Genomic DNA, 18,179 nt, shown 5'->3' with positions numbered 1-18,179 from the left:
CTGGAGAATTTCTTCCAGAAACTGGATTAAAATATGTTTCTCAGAGAACTATCTAATCAGTTTTTAAAGACTCCAAATAATAGTAAGTCCATGGGCTGCTTCTGGCAAGTTGTTCAAATAGTTAATTATCTTCACCAATGCATTTTACTGCATCTTATTTCAAGGCTGAATAAGTCTAACTTTAGTTCCCATGCAGTGCATCTTCTTATGCCTTCTTCTGCAAGATTAAGGCACCTTTTTCTATCAAATATAATTTCTATGCTTAAGTATTTATATAGCAGGATCAAGTAACTTTTTTTTCTCTTCAATAAGCTAGTAGATTGAATTCCATAAGCATCCTGCTTCAAGGATTAGTTTAAGCACAACTGAGTCATTTTTTGAGTATTCTGAATTCTCTTCACTAACTTCAGGTCTTCCATGAAGTGCAGACTTCAAACTGGGTAAAGAAATCTTCAAATTCATACAAATGCTGAGTACAGATGTTATCTGGCTCCTTTCTTGATATTTTAGAATTTCAGTGACAATGTTCGCTGAACTTTATACCGAGCTTCCACATTGACCCTGTTCTCCCTGTTAACATTTTTTCTCAAGTTGCTGCTTTCCAGGAAATAATCTCTCATTCTGCTTCTGAAGCCTGCAGTGCTTCCCACATGTAACAACTTGCAGTCTCAATGCTGCACTGAAATGTATTTTGCTCAGTTATGACCTTGTACCTGGGATCTGGAACACTGTAAAATCACCCTCTTCTCATTGTTTAATGCTTCCATTGAGCTGTACAACATACTAGCAAAGGCCTTACTTGATCATCCAGATACAACAATATCATTACTGATTAAAACATTGAGTAGTATCAGATCCTGAAGAATTCTCAGTGCTCCCAAGTATCATTGACTCTAGCACTGATTTTTTAATCTTTAAGGTGCATTTGCTGCTTCTAAATACCAGCTAAAGCATGTGACCAACTGATTATATACGCAGCATGCCTCTCAGAATACGGTATTATATAGCATCATGTCAAAAACTTTGATTTATTTGAAGTGTGTAATTGCTTTTATCAAGTTGTTTCATCACCTGATCAAAACGTTTCACAACATTTTTGTGCTCTCGTTACATTTTCCAACAAAACATGGCAATTGTGTTTTTGTACTAATTTCTTTTGGCTTATTGCATGTGCTCTGAATACAAATATTTAATGAAGAGAAAGAAACAGTTAAAGTTCCAATATGATGTTAAGGGTTCTAGCTTAAGTAAGGTTGTTAGAATCCAGATTATATCCTGCTAATCAGGATATAATAAAATGAGAAAGATGAAATTGCTCTCCTGTCTCCAGGATGAAATACGTGGAGACCTTTAAAGATATAAAGTGAGGATCAGTGATGTAATTAGCCCAGCAAACAGCAGCATATTTGATGGAATACAGCATTCTCTCTCTGCAGTGATTGTACTGATATGAATATATATGAACTTTAGTTCATATAAATGCAGTCTATAAGCTAGATTTTCTAAAAAAATCTTTGTTTCAACCTCTGTAAATGATGCTGAGTATCTTCATTATCTTTTGCTGTCTGGTCTGCATTTTGTCTTTCATGTGACCTTAGCTTACCAGACTTTTCCTTTTTTATCTCCACCCATTGACCTGGGATTTTTTCTGGGATAGAGTTAATTGTCTTCAAAGTAGCTGGTATTGGGATGTTTTGGATTTGTGCTGGAAACAGAGTTGATGACAAAAGGATGTTTTAGTTGCTGTAGAGCAGGGCTTACACAGAGTCAAGGCCTTTTTTGCTTCTCACATCCTCAGTGAGGAGGCTGGGGGTGTACAAGGAGTTGCTGGGAACACAGCCAGAACATCTGACCCAAACTTACTTCAGGAATGTCCCATACCACATGACATAATGCTCAGCAATAAAAGCAGGGGGAAGAAAGAGGAAGTTGGGACATTTGAAGCGATGACCTTTATTTTCACTGTTAATGAAGCCCTGTTTTCCTGTAGATAGCTGAACATATGCCTGCCTGTGGGAAGTGGTGAGTGAATTCCTTGTTTTGCTTTGCTTGTGTGCACAGCTTTTACTTTACCTATTAAACTGACTTATCTCAGCCCATGAGTCCTTTTTACTTTTATTTTTCTGATTCTCCCCCACCATCCAGCTGTGGGGGAATGAGTAAGCAGCTGTGTGGGGCTGAGCTTACCATGGCATTAAACCATGACATTCATGCGAATCTGGCTTTCTGGCTAAAATAAAGTCCCTCAAATGTTTTTTAGAAGCTTTTTATTTTCTTGACATTATTTTTGGCTCTTTTAAAGTTCCAGTTGCTGTGTTCTTGAGAGGCATGTATGGCTTCTCCTCTGGTGTCTGGAAGTACTGACAAGATGATGAGTATGAGCAGCTGAAAATTTCTTTTACTTAGTTTGTTCTCAGGCTCTTTTTGGTCCTTGCTTTGAAAACTGAACATAACTGAGTTGACTGAGGGTCTTTCACTCTATGCTACCATCGAATTGAAGATCTTTTTTGTGCAGTTGCCATTTTTATGCTATGTTTAGAGAACAAGTCAAATATATTTATCTCCATCCCTTTCTTGCTACACACATCAAAAGAGTAGCAGTGAAAATTCAATGAAGGCATTTTGGAACTGTATATAGTATATTTCTAAGGGCACTGTCCTCCAAAGCAGCTCTGTGAATTTAGGCATACTGATAAAACTTAATAAATGTGAGCACTATGGCAAATGTTTGTTTTTTGTATGGGCATATTCGTTCCAATGGCAACAATTACCATGACTAAAGTAATTTCTTGTTTTCCTTTCTGAGGAAGATGCATAAGGCTTCTCTTTCCCACTATTTTGTATTAATCATTTTTCATTCCTAACCGTTTGAAGGTGACTGGTGATGAAGATAGCATGTTGAAACAGCTAAGGTAATTTCTATCTGTCTCAAAGGCTTTTTACGCATCGACAATGCACCAGCAGAAATGAACAGAAGTTTCATAAGGCTTTTTATTATTTAGAACACATAGATCTGTGCATAGTATGTGCAGCTTTACAATCTAAGAGTCAGCCTCCAACTTTTGGGTGACCTGCCAGCACACCCTGTCTGATCCTGCACCAGTCGTAGACTCATAGAATCTCCTCTTTGTCTCCTGGCTCTGTTTTAGCAGAGAAATGAGTTTTGTTCATGATCTCCCACAGCACTGACAATGCTGTGCCTGCATCCATGCACCAGACTGACACTGAAACCTGCCGACTCTGTTAGTATGCTCTGCCACTGATTTTTCTGCTGCAGGTTTATTCTCTACTGGCATTTTTAAACTATACCTACCTGCTGGCATGCCAGATGCGAGAAGGTACTTTCTTTATCTTTTCCCATAGCATGGGCCAAGTTACAGTTTTGGCATTAAATACGATTTCTCTCTTATTATGTCAGTTAATTTCTCTTTATTTGACAATTTGTTAGTGAGTAGTATTTTTTTTCTTACACAGCATGAGGAGAATTGGCACCAAGAACTGGAGGAGATTTTAATGCCTTTCAACTGCAATCAACCTTTTTATTCAATCAAAGAGTCCAGTGAATTAACAAGCAATGACTTCATTTCTCATTTGCTTTCTTGTTATTATTTTTTTTATCAATGCGGTAGGGATACTATGTGAGAGTAATGATTTCAGCATACAAGATGAACTGTGTGTTCTCATGACTTTGGAAGTTAAGCTAGTAGAATGCTGGATCTCACAGTTTAGAAAATTTGAAGAACAGTGACCAAGCTTCATCTTACAGCTGATGATTCTGTAACAAAACTATAAAAATAACATTATTTTTAAAACTAGCTTCTGGAATCTAATTTAAAACTAAATTCTGGAAAAATAGGAATGGTCATATGATTAAATAGTCACATTCTTGGTACAGTGGTAAAGAAATATGGAATTATTTGAATATTTATTAGCCAAGAAATAGAACATTTAATCATTCTGTGGTGAGAAGTATGATAAAGCCAAAGGGATAGCCAAGCCTTTGGTAAAATATTGTTAAAGAAATTTTTCTGTTTGACTTGTCAGAAAACCTGTATTCAGGCAGTGTTATTGCTATTCTGCAAGTATTATGACAGGATAACAAACAATATAATAATGAATAAAAAGCAAAAAAATCTTTGACATTAAAATAGTAATTTAAAAACTCCATAGTAAAACTGAACTGGATAAACAAGAAATCAAGGCTGGTTTGATTAAACTATTTGTCAAAGTCAAAGCGGGTTTGCAAAAGCAGTGCAGCAATCCTAGTCTCCCCACTCTGCTCCCTATCCTTGCATCTCCAGTTCTTGGAGCTGTGAAGACTCAGCTGGTTTTTGCATTTCCTCTTCTCCTTCACTGCTATATTCCTGTCCCTCTTTGTCCTAGTCATCAGGTAGCCTTTAATTCAGCATGTGCTGCTCTGCTGTAAAGGCTTCTATTTTCCACACTGTCCCACCCCCTTCCTTTCCTTAATTGTATGATATTAAATGGACAGGAAGTACCATAGTCCAAGTATGCAATTTTCAGCTACATAAAATGTCTCGAGATACAAATTTTGAAAAGATTTGGAAAACAAACCCAGAGCAATAAAGCATGAAGTATTGTAGTGGTGAATTAGTAAAGAATGCATGATTAACTTAGACACTGTACAAAATTGCTTAATATGGACAATTAACACAACAAAATGCAAAAATCACATATCCCATTTGAAAAATAAAACATAATGCAAAGTGTCGTATGTCCTTCCTTATAACAACTTATAAAATATAATATTTAATACATAAATATTGCCATTTATGATGAGAGTATAATGAGAGAAAATCACCTTTTTTAATTAAAAAGGTCAGTTGTATAATGCAGTTATTGTGAAATAAGCTTCATTTATACCTTTAAATTTTTACAGATTTTAAGGCATAGCTTGGATGTACTACAGGCTACAGGATGAAAGAATGTTCATTATAGTATTGTATCTCTATGCTATAAGTACCTCTTTGAATCTCTGTGCTGATGCAATGTTGTATTTGTATTCACAAAATCTAATACAAACACTAAAATTTCTCCTGTTTATGATGTCAATATAGGAAAAAAGTTAAAAAAAATTGATCATCTACAGGACTTAGTGATGTAACTGAGGGAGAAATACCTTTATATAGTCATGATTTGACTTATTACTGAAAGAACTGGAGAGAGAGTTATAAAGATGGTCAGAGAAATGGAAACAGGAAATATTGTGCTGAAAACTCATATTTATAAGCCAAGAGATATGAAAAATAGATTTAGTCATCAAACATATTTGAATGTATTTCTATACTCCGTTTCAATGCCTGGGAGCAATCTCTCACCAGCTTCAAGAAGGAACTGGAGACTTGGGTGGAGGGAGAACAAGCTGATATGAAGGATATTGGCAGTGGCCATCTCTTAGACATCTCTTAGACAGTAACTTATCATGTTTAAAGAAACAAATTCACAATGGTGAACAATTGCATCTAGTGCAAATCGAGACTGGCAAAAAAAGTAGAAAGACAGATTTTCTTATTTGAAGGTGTCAGGAAATTATTGTTAAAAAGTTATAACATTTACTTCTATCTAATACAAAGCCAAGCTGACAGTACATAGAAATACTGGCTTTTCTTCTGCAGGAATTCCTCAGTGAGAAGGATGTGTTTTGAGTCTACATTTCAGGTCATTATATCTGGTTTCCTTTCATATAGATGTGAGCTCTGGGATCTTATTACTGAAAAGTAAGATAGATAGATAGATAAATACTTCTGAAAATAAAATAGTGGGACAGATTATAGGGCCAGGAAAAGAAAAACAAAACCTAATAAGGAATTGTGAGAAGTCTACAAACATCCAAATAAAATAAGCACTGTGACATGTCAACAATATCAGTAGGTAGAACATATGATTATAGTGAAAACGGTAGACTAATTATTTGTCTTTTGAAGGAAAAAGAAGAAGAAAAGCAGGATAATAAGGAAACTATAAAAATTCTCAGTGTGAGATTTAACAAGAGAAATAATAATCCTGCCAGAACAGGTGAAATAAAACTGTGAGAGTAGCTAAGGGTTTAAACATGCACGGGAGTAATAATTGCAGCACTTCATGAGGCAGATGTTGCACAGGGTGAATTGCTTTATTTTTTCACCCATTTAGTATGAGCAAAGAATCCACATATTCAGAGATTCAAAGAATCTTGAGAATTTTCTGCAGGCTTCAACAAAGGTGAATCACCTACTTTAGGTATTGTTGCTTTGCTTGTGTAACTAACAATTATTTGTTCTGGATAGTAGATCTGTCATTCTTGTTTTCATTAATTTTAGACAAAAGTTGGGGCTTCCAAATTTTGCATGCTTCCTGTTTTGCACTCTGCCCTCTGGAGTTTGGGTTGTACATTACACCTCCCTGGCGGTGTAAAGATGAATCCATCATACTACATTGCCATTTCTCATTTTCTTCTGTAAAATTCCAGGGAAGGCTTGTCAGCACTCTACTGATTCCTCCACAATATCAAATTGGTGCTCAGTTTTCTGCATCTGTGCTGCTGCCTAGTTTTTCCATCTTGTGATAGCCTGAACTGTTCAAGTCATTTGTTTTAGTAATTTTTCATTGCATTAAAGTGAGCTATGAAAAATCTTAGCCTCTGAACCATTTTGCTGTCCTGCCTTTGCCTTCCCTTACTCTTTTTTTTTCCTATTTGCTACCTTTAGTATAATAAATTTATTCCTAGAATTATTATATAATAATCTAGGAAAATAGTATAATCTGTTGTCACTTAATCAGTTGTCAGTTTTCCTCCTTATGCTTATAGGTCTTATTTGATATCTAGTCTTGCCTGCTTATGATTTTCCTTTTATATTTTCGTCCTATAGATTGCCAGGGTATTTTTTTTATTGCCTTTGAATACAGTGTTTATATATTGAAATGATGTAATCATATTTTTATTAAGTCAATTTAATAAACGTTTCATACATGGGTCTTTATCTTCTTAAGTTTAATTTCTTTTCATCACCTTTTCTTTCAATTTGGATTATAGCTTTATTTCCAAATTAATATATTTGAAGTGTTATTGATCAGTAAAAGTGAAGACAGAAGACTGAAGATGATGTTATTATTCAGCACTGATAAGTATACATTCAATTAAAATAAACACTGGCATGCCAAAAAGGCTACCGGGAAAATTCTGAAAATTACGTAGAACTTGGAGGAAGGTAACAACTTGTTTATGAGGAATAGTCAGGGGTTCAGGTTACTTTGATTACATCTTGCCTTACACTACAGATCTTTTTTTTAAAGTTAATGGTACAAATTTGGAAAACAGCATAAAATTTCTCATATAATCATACATGAAATTCAGTTTTTGTTAAAGATTCTTTCATATTCAACAAATAACTTCCTTTAAATACACATTATGAATACGCAAAGTGAACAGCTAACATTAGATAAACTTTAACTGTTACTCTATTGCTTTTGTCAATAAGTATATATATTTTCATTTATGAAGATACCCTTCCAGGCCTTTAACATGCTACTAATCTGTCAGTAAAACAGCATACACCTGATTTTCCTTGTCTTTCATATAAATAATGTAACCACTTCTGATTTTGTTTGTTTGTTATTTTGTTTTACTAATTATATAAAGAATATTTTCTGTGACATAGATATTGGTTTTTGTGGGTGACTTTGCAGCTACAGAGCATTGACAGATACCAGGAAGATTATTTGCTCAATGAAGAACTTTGCTTTTTCCTTCATCTGTTATCATAGACTTGTATGTTATATTGCTGAAGTGTCTCATAACAAATAATGGCAACAAAACATACCATATGTTTATTCTTTTCAAAGTAAAAGACGGCAATGCTGTCAATTTATACAATCTGATCCTCATTAGCCCTGGAAGTCTGTATTTTTCTGGCCAAACTTACTACCCTTAAAGGTTTTCTTTCCTAATTGGCAAGATTAGGTCACAAGTTATGTGACTTCTGCTTATTGAACTTTGAAAACTCTCTACAACTACAGTGGCACTGGGAATAAAACCTGTCATTCAATTCCAGGGACCTGTAATCTGCTCACAACCTGCCATCTGGTCCCATGTCCAATGTCAGCCTAACGAAGCTTTCCCTCCAGTGGAAAGGGTGGGGGCCGCTCCGGTCGGTGTTTTCTGCATTCCTGTCACTCTGAGGCACAGAGATAGCGCTAGGTCCTCATACCATTGAAGTCTTCATTTCCATTAGTACCACTTAATTGAACTAAAAAAGAAACCCCAAAAAACAGAAGATGGTACAGAAAATAAGTTTTAACTGCCACCTAATCACAAGTATCTTCATTATTTAGCTTTCAGTCATACCCAGTCATTTTCTGTTTAATTCTTCAGTTTGACTGCAATACTCTATAAACATTTTTATTTAGCACAGTGTTGTGCCATGTAAGAAATTCTCAATTTGCCTTTGAGCTAGCTGAGATAGGCAGCTATGTGAGACATGGCAACACTGCTCTGCAGTTCCTTAAATCACAGTAACAATGTTAACGTGTAGGCATTCAGAGAATAACAATCGAAACTCTAAGCAGAGCTGCTTAGGCAAGGCGCAGCTCTGCAGAAAGCTGCCTTCGACATTTTTTTAACAAAGTAAACCTAACTATGTGTTTTGTTGCACAATTCAGCATTTATAAATAGTAATAAATCATAGTAATTTAGTATTTTTCAAGAAAATATATAAAGAAAATTGAAACCAAAAGTGGATGGGAGAAAGGGGGAATTCAATGATGCTGTACCATTTTTGACACTTTTCTAAAAACAATTCTAGTACATTTTCAAATGCTCTTTTTGTGCAAGAAGTTTGGGAAGAACTTATTTATACTTAATCTTTAAGTTTACTGTACCAAATTCAGGCACAATTTGGTTTTCAAACCCACATACTTAGAAGTTACAGTTGGTTTGTGTTTATCCAAAGAACTGACTGTTCTTGCCAGGTTCACCTTTTCAGTAAACCTGTTTGCATTTTTCCCAAAATAAACAATTTATGGCAGTGGAAAATGCTCTTCCTAAAAATCCCCCCCGTAGTTAGTAGAAAAATACCTAAATTTTACTATCTGTTAAATGTATCACATCATTATTTGAGTCCTTTTCCAGATCATTTACTGAGGATTCTATGATATTTGTTAAATGCCCTATGTTCCAGAGCCCAGGGTACCCTACCAGAAGCCTTCACCTGCTGTGAAAATTGGACATAAACTTCTATTCTTTATTTCTGATATTTTTAGCCACTCACTGACCTACAAAGTGCCTTCCTTCTGTTGTTCATGGTTTTTTTAGCAGCCTCTGGTGAAGGTCTGAGGGAATGTCTTGTTAAAACTTCTGAAAAATCCAAGTACACTCTTTGGGCTATCTACATGCTTGTGATCTCTTTCAAAAGCTGGTAATATTACTTCCATCCAGAAGAATGCCCATCCTATCAATTTCATGTCAGAAGTGTTTGGTGTTCTTGTCTATACTTTGATGGGAGTATTAGTAATGGGAGTAGTCAGTATATAAGCCAAAACAAAGAAATTAAGTCATCAGCCACAATGGCATTTAAAAGTTCACTAGCTTCTTATGATAGCCTGTTCTCACAGATCTTGTGGTGCCTTGTTTATCCATTTCCTCCCTGCATTTTTTTGAAGGTCTTAATATTTGAAATAATGACTGTGAGGCAGTGAGACCTCTAGGTAGAGAGAAGTGGCATAAAACTACTAGAGTGTAAGAAGCACGTGAAGAAATTGACCTGTGAGCAGAGAATCAATATAGAACAGGGGTGTAGCAGGAGATGGAGTGGAAGTGAATAGAGGCAATTTGGCAAATTGACTTTCTCCCATACACTCTTCACCCTTTATGGATAAACATGATCTTCCAATATAAGTACCAGGTAAGCATAATCACAAACGGTGGGTGAGTTAATATGATTTGTCCATTAGATGCTGTTACAATCCGGTTTAAACTCAGAAAAGCAAAGAAAGCTAAGTCTCTGTGCATAAACTGGAAAGAATTTAGAAGGTTCAAAATATTCCCAGAAATGAGATTAAAACCAAGTGAGGCTAGATGTTGATGCCAAAAAATTGATGTATTTTATTTAATAGTAAAAGAGACAAAGAGAAGGGAAGAGAAAAGAAAGGAAGAAAGAGAAAGAAAGAAAGAAAGAAAGAAAGAAAGAAAGAAAGAAAGAAAGAAAGAAAGAAAGAAAGAAAGAAAGAAAGAAAGAAAGAAAGAAAGAAAGAAAGAAAGAAAGAAAGAAAGAAAGAAAGAAAGAAAGAAAGAAAGAAAGAAAAAGAAAGGAAGAAAGGAAGAAAGGAAGAAAGGAAGAAAGGAAGAAAGGAAGAAAGGAAGAAAGAAAGGAAGAAAGAAAGGAAGAAAGAAAGGAAGAAAGAAAGGAAGAAAGAAAGAAAGAAAGAAAGAGAGAAAGAAAGAAGGAAAGAAAGTGTGCATGGGGGTTGGGGGGACAGGGAGAGGTGACAGGGGTTAGGTGGAAGCAAATCACCCATCCGAGGGTCCCAACGATGTCTCGTTGCTCCCCTCCATCTGCTCTGCTGGTGGTGACGGTCCCCTGTTGCCATTGTGGCCATGCCACCACACGCTGTGCCAGGCCGCCACACGCCACCACACCACACGCCAAAGAGTGCAGAATCCCATGGATTAATATACACTTTGGGCCAGGTGGGTACCCCCATGTGTCTGCCCTTGCAGGGGCCAGCTTGGCACACTGTCCCTTGCAACACTGAGGGTCTGTTGCAACATCTCTGGTGCTCTGGTGCAGGGTCTGGGGACCCCTTTGAGGGGGCCCCTGTGATGGGCCATGTCACCCCTCCTGCTGTGGATAAGCTTCCCCCCACCCCGGTAAGGAGCCTTCAGCTGGGCTGCTCTCCACAGTTGGAGGATGGGCAGTCACTGCCCCTCTGACCAGAGGCTTTTCCAAGATACCCAGAGCCTCTCCTCCCTCCACCCTTCGGTTCAAGGGCCTGTTCCAGCCTGGCAGCTGATAGCCCTGGGGCTGTGGTTTCCACCTTGGAGGTGTTAAGCCTGTGCTCAGTGAATGTCCCCAGCCCTGAGCTGTTACTATATCTTATCTTCATCATCCAGCGGTGTAAGGCCTCAGTCAGGGCCCCATCCAGGGTGTGGAAGTCTCTGCAGCTTTTGTAATACAGTTTAAAAGTCCATCAATAAAATGTTTAAATCATAAATTATAATATTTCAGTCTCTGAAAAAAAACCTTGGGCACAAACCTGAGCAGCATGAAAGAAGGAATGACATTGCTTGATTAAGCTAAGGGGCAGCAAAGAATCAGAGTGCAGCAATAGTAATACTTTGCTGAAATATCTACAGTGGGAGAGAAAAGAGATTGAATGAAAACTTTGGGAGTGGTTGAAAAAACTGGGAAAGTAGATGAGTCCTGGAAAGTGATAGTGAAGATTCCAACTTGATGGAGAAAACTGGAGGCTTCTATGCTTTATCAGGGCTCTACATTCTGTAGAGAAGAGGACAAAGGAATGGCAGAGAAGAGAAACAAACTTTGGAGAAAATGAAAGGAATGTGTCTGAATAAAGTGTGAGACCACCACAGAAAACTTAGAACAGATTTAAATGCTCCTTGTTTCCAAGTTTACCAGTTACATCCAAGCACACTTTTAACCAGGGTCCACAAAGTAAGTACCTTCATAATTGAACAGCTCTCAAGAAGAAGTAGTTGGGATAGAAGCTGTCTTGAGGTAATATGTAAAATTTTCTGGTGTGTCTTCTCTGATTTAAGTCTTAACTCAGACACTGTAACCTGGGAGGTTACAACCTACAAAGGAAACCAACGCCAAATAAAATAGTTTCCCTCCAGCTGCATATTTTCCACCCCTGTCATGAGAGAAAAGGCTGTGACTTAATAAAATAAAATTAAGTAAAATGAAATGAAATAAAATAAAATAACATAAAATAAAATAAAAAATAATTTTAAAACGGTAAAGTTCTTATGTGCAGAAACAGGCAGTTTCAGTAGATTATTCGTTTATTAGTCTCATTTGTTAGCTATCGTGTTCCTCCTCTTATGATCTTCTCACCTCTTTTAACTGAGTAGCTTTTTGCTAGCTGTGGAACAGATAATGGGTTCTATTACTTCTTTATATTTTAAAAAGAAATGTAATTTTTAAAAATCTGCACTTTCCAATCTGTGAATAAAATTTAGGATAGGTTTTCTAATCATATAGCATTTGTCCCTCATCTCTCATTGGAATTTTTATGGTGACTCTTCAGGTTCATTAAATGCAAAATTAAACTATTAACTGGGAAATATTATGAGGAATTAGTAAGCCCACCATTCTTTCAGGGATACCCTGTATCCTTCAGTGTACCATTTCAATATGCTCACTGTTGTAGCATTGGCCAGAAGACATTTCCAAAGACAGCACTGCTACTTCTGTATCAGACTTTGGAATTTTCTGGTTAGTTCTTTATTTTCCCTAGAAATAAAGATTTATTCTATCTCAGTTTTGGAGTATTGGCAACAGCAAAAGAAGAGAGTTAATCCATTAATGCAGAAATGTGCTTTATAATGATCAGGGTGACCTTGGCTTCTGATTGCATGCTGAATTTGAAGGTGTGAAGTTTAAACGTACTTCACATACAAAACATTTAATTGGTAAGGGACTAGAAAATAATTTTCTATTGACTGAGACATCACACAATATTAACCCAAACATCAAACAAGGAAGTAAATGACACAGAGCCTTTGCTTGGGACAACAAAGTAAAAGATATCCAGGATGCATAAAATGCCGGAAAATCACAAAACAAGTATTTATAATACAATAACTGCTGTGTAAACCCATTGAAATAACATCAGAATTAACACCATATTGATAATGTTGTGTTTCACAAAAAAGAGAAAGAAAGGAAAGGAAGGAAGGGAAGGAAGGAGAGGGAAGGAAATAGTTAAAGAAGAAGGGAGGGAAGGAGGAAGGAAAGGAAAGAAGCTTGATTCCAGAGTTACCCAGAATTAACTAGTTTCCCAAGATGTTAAAATATTTTGCTGTTATTCTTTTAAGAGAATTTATTTGGAAATCTCTAGCTGTGTGTAAGGAAAACCTCCATTTAAATGCATCTAGCAGTTACATATTGCCTAACACAAAGGGCTGGTAGCTGGGATTTAATGAGCTATGTTAGGCTCCTTGTGGTCACCATCCCGAAGACTTTGGCTTGCCAGCAAGCACCTTATGGATAGAACAGTTAACTTCCATTACTTTCTATACTGATTTCTCAGCCATCTTTTCATTCCCCATCAACACTGAAATATCAGCTCAACCTGATGGTCTTACAAATCCTCATTAGACATTAGACTCCTTTTTTTTAATTCTCTTAGGATTTTAAACCTTTTCATGTTGATGTTTCCCATCTTGAATCCAGAACTACTAACATTACTTGTCTCAGCATGTCTTTGTAATTTTACATTGTATATCTTTCTACAGACTTTATCACATGATTTGTCTAATGGGTTTCTCAGCAACTTTCTCAGCAGCTGAGGCCAAGCAATGGGGTTATATCAGAGCTGTCCCTTAGCTCCTGGAAATACATAGATCCAAATCCTGAGGTGGCTGAGGGGAAGCTTATGGGTGGGTTTCGAGGGAAGGAGGATACAAAATTCAGGAAGTATTGTTACCTGTTTCCAATAGACATTGGACCATTAGCTTTTCTAAAACTACATGAATTTAAACCGCCTGAGCATCCAGTCCACTGATTTGAGTTAGAAAACGCAATTAAGCAATGTGTAAAAGTCCATCTGCAATAATTTGACATCAATGTGACAATATCTCCACAAGAAGTTAGTTCAGATAAGAAAGCTTTCTTTTGTGTTTTTGCAAGAAATTTAAAGAAAAAAATCAATAAAAAATTCAAACCACACCAAAGGTAATTTTATAATGAAGAGGAATTTACCAATCCTGGTAATACAGAACTCTGTAACTGGTCTGCTTTCCAGTGGTCATGAAACTAAGGAACAGTAAGCCTTCTGTGTTCAATCCTCTGCAGTACCTCTGTTTGGTCTGCTCTGCCAGTTCGAGTAGAATGCTTTTACTGAGCCTGTTGTGGCTCAGTGATGTGAGCAAGATAAACTACTAAGGTGTTTAGAAAATGTATCTTCTTTATATTCTGAATTGTTATTTGAATTTCACAAGTCCAGAGATAGAAATTAAAGACTCAGTTTTGAGAGTGATTTTTATGGTGTTCATATATTTCAATGTAGCTCTCTGCAGATGTAATACAAGTGCAGCGATTTTCTGGATTGGGACATAACTGGTTCTTAAATCATAATGTACTCAAAGAAATGTTGAGAGCTAATAGTTTCTCTATCTTGTTGCAAATTCTGCCTATGGTAGATGTTGATATAATATAGAACATGCAATAATTGTCTTCCCCAGATGGGAAGTCCTATGAAAAATAGTTTTATTTGTATTCATCAGTAATACATCTGTTTCCAGACACATTTGTTTCAAAGACTTTAATGTTCACATCATTAATTTCAATCCTTGTGGAATGCCTAAATGAAAATAAAAATACTTGTCAAAATTGTAACTATAAAAATTATCATATACAATCGTGTATTGAAATTTGGCGACTTCTGTATTTGGTCTCCCAAATTTTCAGCAAAGCAGATGGAATTAGGTTATCTGTCTTCTAGAAGAAACCCTGACATAAATAAGTGTGGGACACTCAGTGGCCTTCTGGAGGGAAATTACCAGGCATTAGACAGAAAATAGAGAGAAAGCAAAATTTTTTTCCCTCTGTAAAATGAAGTAATCATGTTTTGCGAATCCTAGAATATTTGCTGGTATTCCCTGTAAATAAAAATATGTCTTACTCTGCATGATTGTTTTCACAATTGCAGAAACACTGACATAAAATTTCTCTCAAACTTCCCTCATTCTTTGGGAATATATTTTTTATGATATTTCTAGTTTTTAGACTTCTCACCTGTCAATCTTGCTAGTTTTGTTTTTTTTTCCAAAAATTCCAAAATTGCTGGAATAAGACATTTTGGGCAAAAAATAAAAGTGATAGAGACACAAATTCTAGTCTTTCCCCATGTGCAGGTGGGTGTTGCAGAAATGACAATTAATTCAGATGTTTTAGAGAATTATTCTGGGGTGAGCCCTATGACATCTTTCATGTAAGACCTTATCAGGGAAGAAAAAAAAAAAAGAAGTATATAAACCTAATATTTTTCTCAAAATTGATTTTGTTCTTTTGAGTCAGACTTTGAAATTGTTAGCTTGTGCTTCTGGAAATCAGAATAAAGGGAAAGAAATGGTTTTATGCAAGGCTGTTATATTTCTGGATTTTCTAAACAGCTATGAAAAGCTCTAGATACTTGCAGACCCATACAAATTAATGAATTAATAACAAGTACTATACTCAGCATGCAAGTCATGCTTTGATGCAAAGTCATAATCTGAAAAAAATCTGTCATAGCGCTGAACAATGGGCCATATGCCATCATTAATATCTTCCAGATCGCTATGAGAAGAGGGAAAAAAACCTCATTTGTTTTCATAGGACTCTGAGTCAGCAGGATAGCTTTGAGACAGAAGTTTCTAGACCTTCTTTTTATTCACCCAAAAACCAGAAAGTGTTTTAAATACACCCACCTCAAAACAATACTGAACCAGATTTTATTTGAGTATATATCAAAAATACTTGAAAATAAGTGACTGGAAATTTGCCTTTTGCTCGCTATATCACCGAAGGCAAATTCTTGCTTGTGGCCTTTTCTTGCAATTGACCCAGGTTGCAGGGTATCAGAAACATCTTTTCAGGTACCTCTGCTCCTCAGGAAGTACTGTCTGCTCCCCTGGTGGTCTGGCTCTTGCTGTCTCATTTTCAGGTCATCTCTAAGTCTCCCTCCATGAAGTTCAGGCTCCTGCCTGTATTCTTTGCAATTCTTTGCATCTGTGTCTGTAATGTCCTGTAGATTCTAGGGAATGCCCTTTCCAATATCTTTTGGTGTTCACAATGTGAACTGTAGTACACTTCCCCTCTTTTAGAGTTTCAACTGATCTAGTTATTTCTTAAAGAAAAATAGTAATTAACTATCCTGAATAAATAATGCATGTATCCTCACTAACTAAAACAAATAATTTCCAGGCTTGGCAATATTTTTTTTCCATCTGCGCTTACGTGCAGACTGCAAGCATTTGTTCTCCATGTACCATGCCACATTATTTTTGCTTTTGAAATCTCTGGACAGAATGGCTAGAGGGACAACAAAGAAACTGCAGGGAATCCTTTGTATACTAACATGTGCAAGCAGCTTTTGTTATCAAGACAAGTGTACCTCCACTACAAGGAGTGCAACAGATTTTTTTTTTTTTTTCCAAATATAAAATTAAATATTTTTTAAAAATTATTTTCTTCATGGATATCTGTAAGATGTTCACTTTCTTAAACTTTCACTCCCAATGTTTAATAGAGAGACATAAGATAACCAGTTGTAGTCTCATTGTCTGATATTCTCGGTATATTATTCTTGGGTAGTCAAGACCTTTTCTGCTGGTCTCTGACAGACTCTAAGCAAGACAGAGCCTGGTTTGGTAACCTTATGATTAGTGAGGCAGGTACAAGGATGCTCTGGATTTCTCTGTGGATACGATAGGTGAATTTTATTAAATGGCTAATAGTCTAACACATTTGTTCTGGGAAATTTTTAGCGGGCAAAGAAAGCTCCTTATATTAATGGTAGCATGAGGCAATACATTTAATCACTAATTAGAGCAGACATGTTCCTCCTGTTGTGGTTCCACTTCAGGAGAGTGTCTGTATTTGGTAGAGGTAAAAGGAGGACAGCTAAGGAAAGAACATTTTAAACTGCCTTGCAAGATTCACTCAAATATATCTATCAGAGCACCTATCTATGGCATCTATCTATGGCATTTGCAGCAGTTCACATTGATTATTTGGAGCTGTACATTGGATTTCATTGTTTTGACTTTCTAGGTTCCTAAAGGCCAAACAATGTGCACTATAAAATTGGCAATCTAAGGAGTTTAATTTAGAAACAAGGGGGGGAAATTATGCAAGGTTATGAAGAATAAATCCACCCACCAATACTAATTCTCTAGTTTTTATTCGTTAAGTAAATGTGTATCTGACAGAGGAGCATTCTTCAACTTCTCCATTTCAAAGAAGGTACTGCAGGATTTTACTTAAAGGAAAGAAACTGAACAATATAGGGAGTGAACAAAGCAAAGTGAAAATACGGTTCATTGTATTTTAGGCCACATCAGCTGTGGTTTTCATCACTGTCAGAAAAGGGTTGGTATGCCTGCGTTTTTTCATCAGACATGCAAGCAGTTCACTTAAACCTTTTGTTCAGTTTCAAAGAGATTTCATAAGTGTGAATGCTCTCTCCAGTATTTTTTCCTTTCTTCTCTCTTTCTTTTTTTTTTTTCTTCTTTCACCATGTAGATTTGAGGTGCATATTATCCATTTCTAATATGCTGTGGAACATTTACTTCATAGAAACTCATCAGGTTTTGATTCAGTTATGGCAGTCCAAAGATTTGTTCTTCTCCACTCACACTCCATTTGATGTAGAGAATAAAGTGAGGACAGTTGGCAACATGGGGCTTGGTATGATTTACTTCTGGAATTGTGTCTTCTTACTCAAATTTCAGGTTTTATTATGTTTTGTATTATTTTTTTTCTTATTTCCTTTAAAAAATATGAATATATGTGTGTCTTGCCAGCCTCACTTTGAATCTTGAATAGAAAGAAATAATTCTGGTTTAAAAATATTGATAAGATCTGAAAAAAATATTTAGAGGCATTATCTTACTGATATAGTTGGGGAGGTGAAAAGGACGAAGTGCTGTAAGCAACAAAAATTATCAAGTTTATATTTATCTCCCATGTTACTGTTATTTGGAATATTGTCATCGATGATAGTTGCTACTTTGGGGCATTTCAGATTGTAGGAGTAGATGACCTAAAAATAAATTGTCTCAAGTCTAATCTAAATCTCCAAGGAGGTTCTGCTGGGCAACTGTCTTGCTCTTGGGCTCATTTACGCTTTCCACCCTTCCCCACTGCTACGTTTTTTTAATGCTTCTCCTGTTTCCTTCACTAGACTCCTTTTAATTTATCAGACTTATCTGAGAAGAATATATTTATTCTTTTGAA

General features: G+C 36.1%; 1 long non-coding RNA gene across 1 annotated transcript in view; it reads left to right on the top strand.

The window, feature by feature from the left end:
* Positions 1-1,946: 1,946 nt before the first annotated feature.
* Positions 1,947-18,179, top strand: part of LOC116439551 — a 99,447-nt gene continuing 83,214 nt past the window's right edge. The window contains exon 1 of the long non-coding RNA XR_004238193.1: positions 1,947-2,022. This is a non-coding gene — a long non-coding RNA (uncharacterized LOC116439551). The remainder of the gene's footprint in view (positions 2,023-18,179) is intronic.

Source organism: Corvus moneduloides, chromosome 2 (genome assembly GCF_009650955.1).
Source record: "Corvus moneduloides isolate bCorMon1 chromosome 2, bCorMon1.pri, whole genome shotgun sequence".
NCBI classification, from domain to species: Eukaryota; Metazoa; Chordata; class Aves; order Passeriformes; family Corvidae; genus Corvus; species Corvus moneduloides.
The sequence above is the reverse complement of the archived record's forward strand: the minus strand, read 5'-3'. Positions and strand labels throughout refer to the sequence as shown.